Genomic DNA, 16,357 nt, shown 5'->3' on the forward strand with positions numbered 1-16,357 from the left:
ATCACTAGTGATCCACAGAAGCGCTGAGAAGCGTATTAGGTGGAATTAGCGTTCCAGGGAAATAACAAGCAAACAAACAACAAGCATATAAACAAAGCTAGATTCAGCAGGCCTGGATCTAGTCTATGCTACAGCAAACAAGGTGTACCAATTTCAGTAAGATACAGTTCAAATATTCAGGCACTATAAACCTTTAACCAGAAATTCCCAGCTCAGAAGGGCAGAGTCCAGCCTCTTCTCCCACAAGAGTGCAGACCACAAACCTTCTTAATGTAAAATAACTGGCCTGAAGCCCAAGTGCTTAAACCAGAACTAATACACTTTAAGAATAACAGACACTGGGCTTTCAATCAGCAGTTCCCAACTTAAAAGGATGAAAGCTACCTGTCCTGCCACCACAGTGCATGCCACAAACCTTCCTAATGTATAACAACTGGTCTGAAGCCCAAGTGCTTAATCCAAAAGACTTAGAATGATAGCTACACTTTAATCAAGTTACTACCAAGCAGTAATAAATACAATTGAATACTTTAGAGAATGCCTGGATTAGTGCTCAAGTTACACAAACAAAGCTAGATCCAGCAGGCCCGAATCCAGTCTATGCCACAGCAAACAAGGCACACCAACTTCAGTAAGAAGCAGTTCAGATATGCATGCACTATAAGCCTTTAACCAGAAATTCCCAGCTCAGAAGGGCAGAGTCCAGCCTCTCCTCCCACAAGAGTGAAGACCACAAACCCTCTTAATGTAAAATAACTGGCCTGAAAGCCCAAGTGCTTAAACCAGAATTAATACACTTTTAGAATAACAGACACTGAGCCCTCAATCAGCAGTTCCCAACCTAGAAGGATGTAAGCTACCTGTTCTGCCACTACAGTGCAGACCACAAACCCTCTCAGTGCAAAACAACTGGTCCGAAGCCCAAGTGTTTAAACCAAAAGGCTTAGAATGAGTTACACCAAGCAGTAATAAATACAATTGAGTACTTTTAAGATGATGCAAAAGTAAAAAAAGTAGGTAGAAACACAAGTACAGTAAAAGCAGATGAAATTTTTTTTTTCCTGAATAAGTGCTGAGATCAAAGAAACAGACTTGAGTGCTGAAACTAGAAAACTGGCTAGTTATAAGAAAAAAAACTAAGCTAGAAGGCTTCCCTCCAACACAGAAGGGCTTGGGGGCTCAGAAGCCTACAAATAGTCTATACCACTTAACAGGAAAGGCAGGAAACAAGCTTAATTTTTTTTTTTTCTGTTTCCCAGATGCTCTCTTTGTACACAGTAGGAGTGCCTGAAATCAGAATATGATCTCACTGCACTCAGTTGAGTGAGCAAATGAGATGGGCCCAGAAGGAGTATCCAAACACAAATTTACAAGAGGGGCGGGCAGTTGCAAGGCCACTAAGATTAACTCCAAAACAAAAACAGGGCATTCTGTGCCCTTGTAATGCTCCGCTTTATCTTTTTAATAAAATAAATCGTTTGTACAAGTTTTCATTACCTTTAGTTCATTTCTGGCCCTTTTTTGTACTCGGTTCAATTAGTTTACCTTCACTGGTAACTGTGCACCTCGTAGCTCTGAAAAGCAGTCTCTGGAATCCCAGATCTGACACCATGTCACTCATCTGGTCCGGATAAAACAGACAAACATCTGTGGGTTCTGTTCAAGCAGCTTTATTCTGTACAAACATATCAGGATTGAGGCTTAATAACTTTAACTTAGATAAACTTGTAAACAAGCTAGCTATCGCACTCATACATACTCACTCTCTGGCTGCACTCTCAAAATGGCACTGAAGCTAGCACGTGTTTGCTATTTATAGGCACTTGCTGTCCTTGGAAATGCTTCTTAAAGGTACAACACACACACACACACACTATTCTACAGGTCTATAGTTCCCTGTGTCAGCTGATGGGCCCCCTTGTGCACAAGGATGAGTGTTGCAGTCTTGCATTCCTCTGGGATAAAGCCTGCCCAGAGGCTGTGGTTAAAGATAGTTTCCAGTGGCCCTGATAGATTCTGTTTTAAGCTATTTAAGAAGCATCCTGAAATGTTGTTGGGACCCATGCAGGCTGTGTTTTTTATCTTTAACAAGCACAGTAAGGACTTTTTCCCCTCATAATGACCAGTAGGGGATGGTTGTGGGCATTTATCTGGGTGTGGTAGGAGGTGATGGGGGAGAAGTTTGAACTGAATTTGTTGGTCAGCAGGTTTTCTATAGTTTCCGGCTTGGTGTAAGTGTTGCTGAAGAAAATGTCACTGAAGAAAATGTCCAAAAGTGACCAGACAAACTCCGTACTACTGTATCTGTTATTCTTTATTTGTCTCAGAACAAATTCTTGCCAAACCGTTAATTCTATCAGAGCTATTTTAATTCTATTATAACACAGCTAGACAGATGAATAGACTAAAGCACACTTAGTCAAAGATGTCACTACCAAGTGAAAACATACTGTTCAGTTTATATACTCTTTTCAACCAATGTTATTTTAAATGTCCTTGTGTCTTGTTCTTCTGATTTCTGTCTGTGTCATGAAAAAGTCCATGGTTATTTCATGCCCTTTTTTGGTCCTCGCTGTATCTGAAGACTTCACAAAAGTCCTCCACGTCATCTTTGCGTCACTTGTCCTGTCTGCATTTTATTTATTTATTTCTGCATCTGAAAGCCAAGAAAGATGATTTGTGTTAATCAAAAAAGTACACCATAAAACGAAATAAAAATGTAGCAAAAGCAAAATGGTATCTGTCAAACTTCAGGTAACACGTTCTCCAAAATCCATTTCCTATACAATCCATGAATAACCCAAACTCAGGCAGGCAGAGAATGTTTTTGTATTGGAGCAATAGCAATTTCTGAGCAGAACTGCAGGTGGGGTAGTATTTCAATACAATGCCGAGAATAGTATGGGCTTTATTTACTCTTTACTTATAACTAAGGTTACCACCTGTCCCACTTTGCGTGGGACAATCGGCGAAATTGAACTGTATTAAACCACCAGATGCGCAGTAGCATGCCTGCCCAAACCCTGCCTGTGACCATTTTGACAGCACCACCCAACGTTTGATTGAAAGATGCCACCAAAACACAAGGGAATTTAGACCTATATTTCACCATTAATAAAGCAGTTTTTAAATATTTTTCGTACTATATCACTACTTATCACTACTACTTTATTTTAAAATCAAACACATTTTAAAATATTAGTGCCATTAACGCAAGATGCGATGTTTGCTCTGAGTATGTTGATGGAGAAGTATAGAGAAGGTCAGAAGGAGTTGCATTGTGTCTTTGTGGACTTAGAGAAAGCATATGACAGGGTGCCTAGAGAGTAGTTGTGGTATTGTATGAGGAAGTTGGGATTGGCAGAGAAGTATGTAAGAGTAGTACAGGATATGTACAAGGGTAGTATGACAGCAGTGGGAATGACAGATGCGCTTAAGGTGGAGGTGGGATTACATCAAGGATCAGCTCTGAGCCCTTTCTTATTTGCACTGGTGATGGACAGGTTGACAGACGAGATCAGACAGGAGTCCCCGTGGACTATGATGTTTGCAGATGACATTGTGATATGTAGTGAGAGTAGGGGACAGGTTGAGGAGATCCTGTAGTGGTGGAGATATGCTCTAGAGAGGAAAGGAATGAAGATCAGCCAGACTTAGACAGAATATATGTGTGTGAATGAAAGGAAGGATAGAGGAATGGTGAGGATGCAGGGAGTAGAGTTGGCGAAGGTGGATGAGTTTATATACTTGGGATCAACAGTTCAGAGTAATTGTGAGAGTGGAAGAGAGGTGAAGAAGAGAGTACAGGCAGGGTGGAGTGGGTGGAGAAGAGTGTCAGGAGTGATTTGTGACAGACGAGTACCAGTAAGAGTGAAAGGGAAGGTCTACAAAAGGGTAGTGAGACAGGCTATGTTATACGGGTTTGAGATAATAGCATTGACAAAAAGGCAGGAGTCAGAGCAGGATGTGGCATAGTTAAAGATGTTAAGATTTGCACTGGGTGCGACGAGGGTAGACAGGATTAGGAATAAGTATATTAGAGGGTCAGCCCAGGTTGGACAGTTTGGAGACAAAGCCAGAGAGGCGAGATTGTGTTTGTTTGGACATGTGCTGAGGAGGGATGCTGGGTATATTGGGAAAAGGATGCTAAGGATGGAACTGCCAGGTAAGAGGAAAAGAGGAAGGCCTAAGATAAGGTTTATGGATGTGGTTAGAGAGGACATGCAGGTGGTTGGTGTGACAGAGCAAGATGCCAAGGACAGGAAGAAATGGAAACAGGTGATCCGATGTGGCGACCCCTAACCGGGAAAAGCCGAAAGAAGAAGTGCTATTAACGGAAGACATTGACACAATTAAAGAATGTGAAATCTACATTTTCTGAAGTGAAAGAAGTAACTAACTCACTTTATTCATCACTTTTTTCCATATGTCACTAGTTTTAGCATGGATTAAGAGGTAGAGAGCTAAAATCTTGAGTCAAAAATCAAGACGTCTTTTAAATAGGGAGAGTTAACAGATATGCATACCACTCGGGTGTACCTCATTACAAGTATTGTTCCTTATTTTCAATCTTTAAAAAAATCTACGTCCCAAACTGTTCGACATTGCAAGTGTCTTGTCACACATTCATCAAGAAATTTTAAACAAATAAAAGCATTAAATCATAATAATTCATCAAAACATCTTACTACCAATGAAGTAACACCTTTGTAGCTATGCCATAAGCTGCCTGACTGAAATTTTTATTAAAGGCTCCATGTTCTCCCCCCCTCATTTATTTCACATAATAACAGTCAATGTTCCACATTTTAGAGATTCCAGGTTCAGTGTTATACCTTCCACTGGGTTTTAAATTCATAGCAAAGATGCAGAAAGAGGAGCACTTCCTCCTCCCTGAAAAATGAATATAATGTTTTCAAACAGTGGAGTTTTAATAACTGACAATGGATCTTTGTACAGGTTTAGTTCAGTTATTAAAAAAATTAAACCCCTTTACAAAGGTGTAATATATGAAGAAATGAGTAACACTTTGAGGAGCAACTCTAATATTAATTTCAAGAACTGTGTCAACCACAATTACTATCTCAATTTAGTTTTGAATGTGTTGTTATTTTCTTTCATAACAGTATTTGGTTATCAAGATGCTTGTGGAATATTTGAATGGAAAGGCCATTCATGTCATTATTGTGCTTATTAAATGCTCTGTTTTTAAGTCTACTGTTTCTGCTACATGACACGGATTTACCGTTTCATTTGCATAACTGCACTGTGTGTTACTCACGGCACATTGCCGTTGTTAATCCCCACCCTCCGACATGTCAATCACAGCGGGCACGCCCATTCCTGCGCAAACTCAGTGGTGGGTTAATACACTTCAATTTCGCCGGACAGTCCCTCTTTGGGCAGTTGCGTCTAGGGTTGCCACCTTTTCAAATGGCCATAGTGGGACATTTTTAGGACACACATCAGATTTTACAGGCCGACACATACCCATGGTCAGTACAAAGGATAGAACTTTACTTTTTTGCCTAAATAAAAGCTTATTCTTGTAGCAGTTTAGTTGCTTATTCTGTTTCTTGTGACATTTAGGTATTTTAGATACAGAAATAACTATTTTATGCAACTATTACATAAAATATGGGACATAATTATGTCCTACAATCTCAGGACATTTGCCATTTTTAATATTTTTGGTCAGGACACAACCACCCAAAGAGGGACTGTCCCTCGCAAAGTGGAACAGGTGGTAACCCTAATTGCGTCCTGCGGGGGGGAAAAAATGGCAAATTCCCTGTTTTAGGACAAAAAAATGTCCTAAATCTTCTTAAATAGTTGCATAAAAGATTTTTGGTACTTACGTATTATCGCAACCACATTTTCACGTTAATACCGGTTGCTTACTGATCGTGAAATATGTTCAGTACTGTTTTGTAAAATGTTACTTACTGTGTTTTCTTTAAAAGCCCAGGCTGTTTTCTGGTGTGTTATGAATAAAATCTAAGAAACACACTGCTGCTGTTTCTTTTATGCACTTTACTGACAGCACATCGCTTATGGCAAATGCACTGAATGTTCATTTTTCCTGGCAGCAAATCCTGTGAAATAACGGTTGGGATTTTGTCTTTAGTACAACCGCCAGCGGTATTGCCCTGAAAAATGTGGTTGCGATAATAGGTAAGTACCAGATTTTTTTTATCTGAAGTTACCCCCCTAAATGGTATATGCAATAGCATAAGCAACTCAAATGCTACAAGAATATTACTAGCCATGGTTAAGTTTTGTCCTGCAAAATGTGACTTTTCTACAAAAAAATGTCCTACTTGCATTTGAAAAGATGGCAACCCTACTTACTATAACTAGTCGACATACATGCAAACTCTACTCATAACGCGTTACGCGACTCAGAGACATTAATGCCTCACCCTCAAATCATTTTTGCACATGGTGTGTGGGGTATCATCACATCAACACGAAGTCCTCAACCCATTTTGCGCATGATGATTAACTTCAACAGTAATAACCATCTTGAGCTAAACTACACTGCCGGATGGGTAGCCCTGCCGCGGTAGTTCTTCGTTCTACCCACCGCCAATTTAGAGTGTCTAATTCACCTACTGTATGGAGGACATACAGACGCAACATAGAAGGGACCTCAGCCGCGATTCAAACTGGCGAGCTTCTTGCTGGGAGGTGATAACGCTAGCTGCTAGACTACCGCGGGAGACAGCAATAATAATAACACATTATATAGCTTGTAGCTTCTGTTATTGCCAGCAGATGGCTTAGCTACAAACTAAATAAAGTGTTGAATCTGCTACCTGAGATAGCCGTGATACAGTGGAATCAGCTGACACGAGCAGCTGACTGATTTGGCTTTTCTAAGTGGAGTGAAGTAGTGCTCGTTCTTTACGTTGTTTTTGAAAGAAAGTATTTTGTTCATTTTTGATCCTGTCGTGCTAAAAACGTCATTATCAGAATTGACAATACCTAATTCTGTAAGTAAACCGTGCTTGGCAGGAAGTGTACCATCCCTGTACTTTAGATTTGGTGGAAAATTGGTGGTACTTCTTTAGCTATGTTACAGATGTTACTTAAGTGTGTGTCTGTGAAGATGTATTGAAGTAAAGTCTTAAAACTCGTTGTATAAGACCGTAGTTATTACTGCAGGATGAATTAAGGGTGTAACCACGATTACAATGTGTACGTAGTGCACACTCGAGTTTTCCTCCTATGAGCTCTGGCCAGTCATTCTATTTATCCCCCCAAATTTATTGTGTTAGAGAACTAAATATACGACTGTGTCTGTCCAAATAAATAACCAGCGTCGATCTGTAGTCAGTTTGCCAGAAGACTTGAAAACAACACGCTTTGCTGTTTAAAGGGGCAATCGTTGATATTTGTCTGTTTTCCAAATGACATTTGGAGGTGTAGAGTGTGGTAATGAGTACAAAGTACATTTTCAGGTTATACCTGTGGGATGAGCTAAAGCACTGTATTCTGTCACCAATAATTTAACAAATTACTGTTGAATGTTTACTTAAATTTGATTTCGCGAGGTGTATGCAATAGTCTACACTGTGTCATTTTATACCCCCCCCCCGAATTATACTGCAGTCTTTTTTTATTATTTCGCAATTAGTGCATACTAGAGTGAATACACTTTATTTTCACAAGTGACTGAACTTGATCAGCAGTCCAAAATCACTGATACACACACTACATGTTACACCTATTTTGAAATATCAAAAGTGTCAGAATAGAGTTTCTGTAGTAGAATTATTTCAGGCAATACAGCTGACAAAGTGGATTTCTGTATTCCAGATTAGAAACCTGTTTGTATTCTGAAACAAATGTGTATAGTAACTGTGTAACACAATCTAGATAAGGCTTATAGTACTGCAATGTTCTAAAGCAAATTAATGGCCTTGTTCTATTCCATGATTGGTACAGCTTGTTTATATAACTATGAAAATGAAGTCATAAGAAAGTGCAGAGTATATGAGAAATATGCTGACCAACAGTCTGTTAAGTAATAATTGCATACTTCTTTCAGTCTATGTAAATATATCTAAATGGACTCTGCATTGGTGCAGCGGTGGCGTCTCCTCACAGCAAGAGGTTCTCCGGTTTGATTCTTGGCTGGAGTGCCTTCTGTACGGAGTCTGCATGTCCTCCCTGCATTCGTGTGGGTTTCCTCCACAACACAAAGACATGCACTTGGAGTGCTTCTCCCCAGGCCTGTGGTGAAAATTGGCTTCATTCCAAGTTGGACTTTCCCTGTAAACAAATGGTAAATAAATAAAATGAGTCTAGGATGCAAGCTATGATTGGAAGGAATATTCCAGAATACCTTTGTACATATATTTAGTGTCTATGAGTCAGTTATGTTAGTGTGTGTTAGTCTAAGCTCATTGTTAGCATAGTGTAGATTTGCTGCTAATCTATTCCACGATAAAGTTTTGCGTTGTAATGCTTTCAGTGTCTTAGTGATTTTATACTAATGACTGATTGTAAAATAACAGCCTATTTCTTAATACTACACAGCTCATACTGTCTGCAGATCTTCTTTGTTAAATCATTGCTGCAGTAGCCTAAGCTGTATGGGGCATCCTGCCAAGGGATCAGTGCTGGGGGCCAAACTCCAAATCTTTAGGTACATTCCATGCATAATGATGTAAGAAATAAGCTATACTACCAAAGAGTACTGTGTGTTTCAGTGCTTTGGAGGTTCACCTTCAGTCTGCTTTATTGGTTGGACCAGTAAGTTCCCCATTGGGGATTACCTGCCATTTTTTCTCAATATATGTAAAAAAAAAAAAAAAAAAAATGTTTCTTTAGCCCTTATGTGGAGGCTTTCTTTTTTGGGGGGGATGGGGGACTGACTTTTCTTAGTTGCTTTGTTCTAACCTCTGGCCAGTCCTCATATGAGGAAAATTCAGTAACTCATCACAACACTCTGGACCCAATACATACATCTCCTGTCCGTTCAGATTCTTGTTCTGGAGTTTGTGAAACTGGAACTACATTACTGGTTGGATTTTCTGACGCTCAACCCAGGTCTTCCTTTTGCCCCATGACTTCTCAGTCATTGACAATGGATACCCCCGATTTCCCTGAGGGTGACCAATGGAATACAGTTTTGAGGCCTTTGGGACAGGTGGGGTAGGCTGAAACACATAAATATCAAGGAAATGATGGCTGTTTTATATGCACTATGATTCCTACATCATCTCTAGGTTCCATCCTACATCATCTCTGGGTTCCAGGTCCTTTGTAATCACGAACAATATGACAGTAATGTGGTACATAAACAAACAAGGAAAAACAAGATTGTACCCTCTCTGCAGACTAGCTGTGGTGGTCTGGGATTTAGCAATTCAGCTTAATTTATCCCTCCAGGCTACGTATGGCAGACAAGTTGAGCAGACCCAGGACAGACCCTCACAAATGTATGCTGAAGCCACAGGTCTTCCAGGTATTTGTCCTTCTGTGGGGAACCCCACAAGTACATCTGATTGCCTCCAGCAAAAACAGGCTGTTGAAACCATTCTGTTTCAGGACTCTGTGCACTCAGGTCTGGAAGATGGCTGCATTTTTGTTCTCTTGTCAGAAATGTTTTTTTATGCCTTTCCTTAAATAACCAGCTTTCTTTTTAAAGATTCAGATGACGCTTCATAGAGCATTGTGGTGACCCCCCCCCCCTTGTGACACATGCATCTATGGTTCTCCCTTCTGTTGAAGTTTTTCATGGTAGTTGCAGCAAATATCCACACAGAATGGACTCGCTTACACAGGAAGGGGGTTATTTGATGCACCCTAATCCTCAACTTCTTCAGTTTGATTGCTTAGATGAAAGACTTCTAATTCATTGTAGGCATCTTTTTTTGAGAATGAGCAGCTTTTATTACAGGAGGTTAAGAAACCTGCTACAAAAAGTCGTATTTGGGAAAGTTGAGGAGATTTTTTTAGTTGGTACTGCTGGCACCATTGCAGGTCCAGATGCCCCTGGTTCATCAGTATTCTGGTGTGTTATCTGCCATCCTTTCCATTTCTTCCATTAAGCTCCATCTGTCTGCCATTTTTGCATGTCTGCCTTTGCTTCCCATTATATTCTATGAAACAATATTTGAAAGGGGTTTTGCAGATATGACCACCTCTTAAATGAGTGGTTCTTTTTGGATCTTAATTTTGTACTATAAAAACTGATGCTGTTTCCCTTTGAGCCTCTTCAGGAGTCAGACATGAAGTTCTTATCTTGGAAAACAGTTTTGTTAATTGCTCTGACCTCTTGCTAGTGTGTGTCTGAGTTATAAGCTTTAATGGTTAACCTTCCCTGACTCGTTTCTTATAGGGATAGGGTTTCCTTGAGAACTAACCACTCATTTATGCCTAAAATGGTGTCCGAGTTTACCTTGAGCCAAGCCATTAATCTCCCAGGTAGTATGTCCCATATAGCTTAGGGTTCTGCAATAATGATCTACTCAAAATCTATTGCTATGGTAAGGGTAGTTACCCAGCTGGATCTTTCAAAAGGTATGCTGAAAATGTTCTACTTCATCATTACCAAACTTAGGAAATTAATTGTTCACTCCATAAAATTATTCATTACTGCATATGTAATAAAATAAATAAATACATCATAGCATGGAACATGACCATTCTACAGACCACTTCAGTACTGCATATAGTATTCAGTAAGTAGCTGCATGACAAGAGAAAACGGGGTTTAGGGGGTGCCCCCTTTGTAGGCTGAATGCTTGCTGTCCCTTACAAACCCCACTTCCTCTTCCAGTGCAGCTGCTAATAAATACCCATCATACTACCCAGTCATTATGTTACTTTGAAAATGTGTAGCAGCCATAAATTGAAATCAGCTGCATGACGAGAAAGGAGGTTTTGGGGGCATTCCCCTTTACAGGCTGTATGGATGCTTGAAATTATTCCATACTTACTTTTAAACTGTACACCAGCTGTACCCAGTTCTATTAGTTGGTGCCTGCTAATGATGTCAGTAGGCACAGATGAGTTACATAGCTTTAGTATTTCACAAATGATGGCACAGTAAGAAGGTCGTTCTCGTTATGCTTCTTCTCAACAGCTGTATTGGATTCAAAAAGCTTCATTAGTTTTGACTTAAAGGCACAAAAGCTTTATGCATATTCACATATGTACATTGATTTAAAGCTTTACATGTGCTTATCATCCCCCCAAGGAGTTTGTTTTATGCATGTTTAACATTCTTAATTACTCTGTAGACACTTTGGAAACAAATTGTAAAACTGAACATGTTCAACAGGTACATTTTCAGTAATACCATATGAGATAGTGAAACTTTTTTTAGTAGCTATAAAGAAAATTTACGAGTAATTATTTATTTTATTTTATGTTTGTTTATCGGGATAGTCCGACTGGACAGTTGCTCCTTTTCAGAGGACCTGGGGGAAAGCTCCGGACGTTACAAATGATAAACAAGTACAAAGCAAAGCAATACAAATAAATAACTTGTTGAGTTCAAATAACAGACTATCAATATGTTAACAATGTTCTTAATCAGTGAAACATGAGTTATTCAGAAGAAACAGTTACAATATATGCTGAGGTACATGAGAATACATGTTGCTGGTACATTATTTGCAAAACTAATACTTGTAAGAATTACTTTTAAGTATATTTATTAGTGACTGTATACAGGGGTAAGGTCTTGTAGAGTGGAACTTTACATGACCAGGAGTTAGACAGGTGCATAGCCTGGAATTGCATAGAGGGGTTTTGAGGAGTATTTTGAATTGTGAGGGGTTAGAGATGGTTACAATGTTCTGTGGAGTCGGGTTCCAAGTTCTGGATATTTTATTAGAGTAGAAATAATGTCTGTTGTTGTTAGTAGTTGTTAGCTTTTGTGACTTGTAATAGAAATGTTTTGGAAGATCTCAGTTGTCTTTTGTTAGCTTGCAATTAATATAGGTTATGGAGTGGTGGGCATTTTTCTGGTTGGTATACTATGGCATGAGACATTGTTAGTTGAATGTATGTTAAGAGATTAGATAAGGCAAGCCAGTTTAGTTGGCCTAAGGCATTACAGTGGTGGGAACTGTATGGGGGATTAGTGGCAAATTTTGTTGATATTATATCAGGCTTCTACTTTTTCAGGTTGGTAAAAGTGGCAGAGGCATTGAGTAGGGTAGAGAGTAGATGAGTGCTGGCAATAGATTGTCTTGTGGTGTCAGTAAGGTATGGTTTAATTCTGCATAGAGAACCTAGTTTAAAGTGAACTTTTTAATGGTTAGAGATAGATGCTTTTCAAATTCCATGTTTTTGTTCGTTGTGACACTGAGTAGTTTAGTGTCTGGTACAGGTTCTATCTTAGTATTTTCAGAAGAATATATTTGGAAGGGGGATTGTAGGTCTTTTTTGTTCTTAGAGAAAATCCTGACTTTAGTTTTTTAGGATTTAGAATTAACTGGGAGTTGGAGAGCCATGACTCTACTGCTGTGAAAGAAATCTGGGACTTTTCTTGTAGTTTTATGTGAAGTCATCTGCATATTATATGATTGTGGGTAGGCTGGTAGCAGTATACATTTTGTTGGTAAAAATGCTGAAAAGGAGTGGACCAAGGATATAACCTTGTGGTACTCCTAATGTAACGGGTAACAGTGAGGAGAGTCTACTTTGCCATTTTACAGCTTGTTTTCGTTCTGTTAAGTAGTTGTGAAACCATGTAAGGACAGAATTGCTTAGTTTGAGAGAGAGAGAGACATTCATTTGGTAATTTTGGTTAGAGAAGGTGTCAAATGTTTTTGACGTGTCCAGGAATATTGAGGAGACTACTTGACCATTGTTTCTGAGTTGGTTAATGGTGTTGGTGAAACTTGAGCTGTAGTAGTACTATGATTGGGTTGGAAGCAGTGTTGGAAATTAGTGAGAAGGCTGTTGGATAGTGGGTAGTTTATGAGCTGGGAATGTATACATTTTTCTAGAATTTTTGATAGAGGAGATAAAATTGCAATTGGTCTGTAATTAGATATGTCTTGTACAGGTTTCTCGTTTGTGAAGCGGAATGATATGAGATTTTCCAGGTTTTAGGAACATGCTGTTCAATTATGGAGCGATCGAACAAAGTAGAGACTGGATAGGCTATTGCGCTGGCAGCTATATTAAGGCATTCAGAGAGTAGTTTGTCAACAGGAAGGGTGGAGGATTTAAGCTTACATAGCATCTTTATTATGGTACTGGTTTGAATGAGGGTGAAGGAGTAGGTATGTGAAGTTGTTAGAACTTAAGGAAATGGTGAGTTTTGGTTAGGTTTAAAATTAAGTTTGTGAAGTAAGTGTTGAATTGTGTGGCAATACTGTCTTAAGTGTTTGTATTGGAAGGAGTTAGGGTCAAAGTTTGACCGGGTTACAATAGCTGATTTGTAGTTGCCCAATGTTTTGAAGGGTTGTTTGGGTATTTTGTGGGGGTTGGAATGCAGTAGGTCTTTTTGTCATTTTTAATCTGTTTCTTAGCTTTATTTCTGAGTTGCCGATAAGAGTCTCTGGTGACCTGATTTTTTATTGGACTGGTAATGAGCCCATGTTTTATCCCTGCTTCTAAGAAGTAGCATGGTTTCTTTGGTTAAGTCGGAGGAATAGTTTTTTTTTTTTTTTTTCACTTTAATAGTTTTAGAGGGTGGATGGCTGTTCAGTATATTTAAAAATGTAGTATTAAAATATGGAATGGCTGAGTCTAGTGGGAGTGTTGATATTGGAGTCTAGTGGCATTGTTGCAGGGCTGATATGAAGGTCTGAGATGAGAAATTGTTTTTTATGAATTTGTCTATATGTAATGCTTGTGGGGGGTGTAGGTATTGTCTTAAATAGGTGGGTGAGTGGTCGCTAATACTGTCTGGGAGGCAGCCTGATTGCTTAACTAGCGATGGTTTGTTTGTTAGGATCCAGTCTAGTATTAACTGTTTTTTTTTTTTATCTACTCTTGTCAGGTATTGTATCAACTGGGAGAATTCATACAAGGTTATAAATTTAAGGGAGTGGCTGAGGTATAGGTTAATCCAGTCAGTGTTCAAGTCACCCATAACTGTTGTTTCCTGCGAAAATGTTAATGATAGCCAGTGGAGGAAGTCCTCAGTTATGTTAGAATTATTTTCAGGTGGGATGTAAACTGCTGTAATTGTTATGAATCTGTTTGGGTTTATTTCAAGTCTAATAAATAGCATCTCTGCATTATTGAGTATTGGTGGGTTTGGGTCTAGGTGTTCAATTTTTAGAGTGCTTTTGTAAATGATAGCTATGCCTCCACTACATTTGTTTGGTCTGCCTAGCCTATGGATATTTTAGCCTTGGGGTAGTATTCAACAAGGTTTCTGTTAAGACGGCTATATCTGGAGAGCAGAGTGAGAGGGGATGTGAGAAATTCTTGTATTTTATTTACATGGCTCCTGAAATTCATATTTAGAAGTAGGAGGTTTGATGTATTGTGGGCTGGGTTACTGGTATTCTGTACATTTTGAAAATTTGGTATGTTTGGCCTGAGCTGATTAATATTGGGACCTGTGTTAGGGTTGGCATCTCCACTCAGCTTGTTTGATTTTAAATATGAGAGTGGGGTCGGATATTTGGGGTCTGATATTTGTATGTTAGTCTAGAGTATTTATGGAGTGTTTGGGTTGAAGTATGTTGATGTGAATATCTATATGAAAATAAAGCTATTTTTGTGGTGTTAGAGGTTTGTTGCTATATAGTACTGTTGAGTTTTAGTATGGGGTGGAACGGAATGAAATGGTAGATGAGGTACAGACTGTAAAAGGGTGGTTTTAATATGATGTTAGAACAGAGGCTAAGAAAAGAAGGGGTATGTGAAGGAGAAGCATAGTGTGGAATAGGATGGTGAGCTGTAGAAACTATATATATATATATATATATATATATATATATATATATATATATATATATAATGTAATAGACGGTGAGCTGACATATTGGTTGTATATGATAGTATCTGAGTTAAGTAGAGTTTAGTGATAACAAGTAGTGGTAGGTTACTTGCTGACAGGAGAGGTGTGAAATGAGGAGGATGTTGGGGAGGATATAAGTTTAGAGTGGATAGAGAGGAAGGGGTCTTTACTAGGTGGGTGTGGACTTGTATGCTATGGGGTCATGAGTGGATGAATTTAAGTGGTGAGAGTGGTTAGTGTAAGTTTAATGTTAGGGGTAGTGGGGGGTGGGATTTGGGGGTAGGGTACAGGAGCAGAGTGAGGGCAAACGGAGTGGGGCTACACCAGATCGTGGCACACAGCAGGAACAAAAAACAATCACCTTTTCTTTTCTTTAGTATTAAAGGTATCAGTCACTTATCTGGCCATGGATATGGTTACATTCACTGTAGCACTTTGGCCATTCTCATCAAAAAATAACCTGCAAGACAAATGGATAGGTCATGTTCAATGTCTCTAGTTGTGCCAGTCTTGCTAGCAATTGGATCAATTACATCTGGGTACAGGGTACTTAAGTGTTTTTGTAACTCGTTTTGGATTTGGGGCTGGTTGAGGTAAGGCCTTCAACAGAACTGGATTGCTGTAGTTGAAGGATCTTGTTATCCTTGGTTTAAACTCCGAGTATCACTCTGTAATATGAGACTTTCATGTTGAGACTCCTCAGGAATAGATTAGATATGTTTTGGGGGATGTATTGTGAAACAAATCTCGAATGGCTAAACATCTTTTCTGAAAGATTGAAAGCAAAAAACACTGAAAAATCAAAACACTTGTGTTTTTTTTTTTAATCGCTGTACAGTAGGGAAAGAGCAAATTTCTCAATCTCCACTGTGCACAATCTTGCACGAACGTAAAGCAAACAGGAGTGATCAAATGAATTTCCATCACTTCTGCTGGTGTCAAGATTGCAAACATTCGATTATGTGGAGTGTATCTGGTTACATCTCATATATGCCATCTTCTGTTTGCAACCCAAAGAATTATGGTCATTTATTTCTTATACAACAGTACTAGCTGTTTGAAGGTTTAGGCATACTGGGTGGCGTGGTTGAAGGACAGGTAGAGTTTGGGTTGACTTTCACTTGTCATAACAGTCCATGTAAGGGTCTTTTGATTTTTGGACACTTCTCACAAACAAGTCAAATGGAATAGTTTTTGGTTTTGGTTTAGGTTCCGGTACAAAATATTATCCCTGATTTCTCTTTTAAGCATCAGCTGTGCAGGACTTGCTCCTGTGGCACTGTGGAGAATTTTGAGAGCATATGGTTGGTGATGAATCATTTTGGCTGTTTGGACCTATTCTCTTAGCAGCTCCATTGGACTGTGGATCGTGAGGACTTGATATATATAGTATGCATGAAACCATAATCC

General features: G+C 39.1%; 1 protein-coding gene across 2 annotated transcripts in view; it reads left to right on the forward strand.

Moving 5' to 3' along the window:
* The window catches only part of BLOC1S3 (biogenesis of lysosomal organelles complex 1 subunit 3), a 194,306-nt gene that overhangs the window by 71,367 nt on the left and 106,582 nt on the right, over positions 1–16,357 (forward strand). The window contains exon 1 of one of the 2 annotated variants that reach the window (XM_044086330.1): positions 6,832–6,995. The exons of the other annotated variant lie outside the window; for it this stretch is intronic. The gene's annotated coding sequence lies outside the window, so the exon portion shown is untranslated. Of the gene's footprint in view, positions 1–6,831; positions 6,996–16,357 lie in introns of those variants that run through there. 2 annotated transcript variants of the gene reach the window in all.

Source organism: Protopterus annectens, chromosome 1.part0 (genome assembly GCF_019279795.1).
Source record: "Protopterus annectens isolate FY-2018-M chromosome 1.part0, PAN1.0, whole genome shotgun sequence".
NCBI classification, from domain to species: domain Eukaryota; kingdom Metazoa; phylum Chordata; order Ceratodontiformes; family Protopteridae; genus Protopterus; species Protopterus annectens.